A 3,097-nucleotide genomic window follows, 5' to 3' on the forward strand; every position below is an offset into this window, starting at 1 on the left:
AGTTGCTGCACAGGCAGACTCACATTTGACTCTAGAATACTTTGGATCGCTTTAACATTTAAAATGCTGAGACCTGTGAAGTTTAAGATGTAGCTCTTGATGGGCTTTATTGCAGTTTCTCAGAGCACTGCAAGGTCTGATCTTGAGTTAAGTCTCGTGGGACGTCCGCTCCTGGGAGGATTGGCAGCTTTCTTTAGTGTTTCTCACTTGTGAATAAATTATTAAATTGTTTGGAAATGACCTGATGAGCCTTCCCAGATTGATGGGCAGCAACAGTCATTTCTCTTCAATTATTATATACATATTGATTTATTCTTTTTATTTACTCACTCAGCTGCAAAGGAGAAATCATGAAAGAAATCTTCTGCTACAAAGGTTTTAGACTTTGCTCACAGCTATAAAGCTACAAGGAAAGAATCACAGTGACAAATGAGTCCTGAAATGTATATGTGGACATGTGAGTGCTGCTTTGAGACATACTGAGGAGGGAGAAAGAAATAGTAAATCTATCCTTTCGACACGGAGCCCTGTGAAGTTCCCTTGCCAAAATTAGCAGGCTCCTCATTCATGATAGGAAAGGCAATATAACCGGCATGTAAATATCTCACAGAATTTCCAGTTTATGAAGGTAATCTTATAGCAACATTTATAGCTGAACTCCTTGCTTACAGCTTTAATATTAGAGCTGTAATTAACTGCACAGCTGTTGCAAGCAGCTATCTGACTCAGATGTGCGCCTGTCTGGGTTACTCACTGCGTGTGTGTAATGCTTGCAACCTGTGCAGCTGGTGCAGACACACACACACACCGCTCTTTAAACCTGAGACCACCAAACGCAGCAGATTCTCCCCCTCTCCTTCATGGTGTCCTATCATTCGGTGTCATTTCTATTTAGGGCTCCTCCGCTGTTCCTCGTTTCCTCACTAACGCTCAGATAGAAGCACCAGCATTTAACTCCTGCACACCATATCGGAGGGGGGAAAAAACCCGCTGGGAGGACCAAGGGAACACTGTACGTGATCGAGAGAGGAATGTAGAGCTGGATTCATCACAGGGACACCACACCACTGGGATTTTATGTGTGGCTTTACGCTTCCTTCCTTATACTCCCTAGAGGTGATCTGTGGAGGACTATGCGTGACCATACAAACAGATAGAGCAACGGACCAGCTTTGATTTGGCTCATGGATACACTCAGCGTCCCTGGTCCATCCACTTCGAACTCGGATAACGAGTCCCCTGAACATACTCCAGACCCAGATTCCTCCCGCCACACCACCCACACTGGTGGGCAGAGCGGGCTCGGCGGCCTGGGATATGGGATCAGGGTAGCGTGGCACCACCTGAGGCCCTTCATCCCCTTCTTTCTCATCAGTTCCATGGTGGTAGCTCTCGTCTACCTGATGCAAGCCATCATCTACGGGGGGCCCTTCAAAGACCCGCTCTTCTTTGTCAAGTTTAATGAGCGCTGGCCGCGACCGACTCCACCACGAGTGGACACAACGTCCTCTACCGAGCTTCTTGGTCTGATCACCCCCTCGTCATTTGAGGAAGTCCATGTTGACGTGCACAGAGACAACGGCACAACGTGAACTGGAATGTAGAAAAGAAGGACTCCAGGGGGACCACACGCTGCTCTTGGATTAAAAGAGCACATACTAATATTTGAGTGGGAGACATTTCCCTGCCGGTCCTCTGTCCCTCTTAAAATAAAATATAATGGATGAAATTTTTATTTCAGCAGCTGAATCAGGTTTCTTTAAAATCCATTTAAATATTCAGTGTGCTCCAGCTTTTGTTTCTCTTATGAAACAAATAAAAGTGAAACTGCAATTATTTTTTACAACTTTTGGAAGATTTTGTTATTTGCACTGAAGGTTCTTGCATGGCGCTCAAAATGTATAAATCACTACCAGTTTTATACATTTTTTTAAAGCAGAAAATGTGTCTGTGCGATCTGTAGAGTGAAGCACTTATGATTTTAAATGCTTGGCCTGGTTTTCTCTCTGCACTGAACAGCAAATGTGCTTTTCCTGTACGTTAAATAAAGTGTCAGTCGTCCGAGGTGGAAAAGTCAAACAGTGATGTTCCAGCATCGCAGTCCTGTAGTCTCCTTTTTCCTGATTTGTGTTACTACCCCAGCTCTACGCAAACACTGTCCAGGAAGCACTTAGAGGGAATTTATTACTCTAAAGAATGTAACGTTTGAACAAAACCAGCTTGTATTGTCTAACTCAGGCTTCTGAAGCCTCATTTTGACCTCATCTTAACGGCAGAGTTTATTTTTTTTAGACAAAGTAAAAGGTGTACATTTTGTCCCCCGTCACCTTCAGCATTTCACAGCTGAAAATGCTTTATAGACTTGAAAAAATATGAATCTATCCTTTAACCTTCCAGTGGAGTTAATGTACTTTTCTACCTCTCACCACTAAAATCCAGCTCCTCTGTTCATAAGTAGAAAATATTCATGATTCCCTCCCCGAGTGTTTCCCCTATAAATGCATCTCTTGTGCTCATTACTCATTGCTATCACTATATATAAATATATGCTTAGAGAGCAAAAGATGTAGGATTACATCCTACTTCAAAACCTACTGGTGGATAAAAATCATTTTATATTGATATGCATACTAGCCAAGGTCCCTCATAAAAATTGTTTATCTCACATTAGATGGTGAAAAAGTTGAGTGGTAACTTTTAACTGTTATGTGTCTGTGCCATTTTAAAATGTCATGTAATGTAATAACAACTGAACAAATCCATGTGTTAAAGAGTGCAATCAGCTGTGGTGGAATTGTGTTGTTATTATTATTATTATTATTATTATTATTATTATTATTATTATTATTATTACTGCAAAAAAGTGTGCTAAAAACACAAACAGAATATTACAAAACGCATATAAATATGATAATAATACCAATACTAATAATAAAGCAGTTAACTCAACGAATTAAACTATAATACAATCTAATTTAACTGTGAAATGAAAAGAAAATACTATCTATCTATCTATCTATCTATCTATCTATCTATCTATCTATCTATCTATCTATCTATCTATCTATCTATCTATCTATCTATCTATCTATCTATC

The sequence above is a fragment of the Pundamilia nyererei genome, unplaced genomic scaffold, assembly GCF_000239375.1.
Source record: "Pundamilia nyererei isolate P.nyererei 1_Seehausen unplaced genomic scaffold, PunNye1.0 scaffold00008, whole genome shotgun sequence".
In the NCBI taxonomy this organism is placed as follows: Eukaryota; Metazoa; Chordata; class Actinopteri; order Cichliformes; family Cichlidae; genus Pundamilia; species Pundamilia nyererei.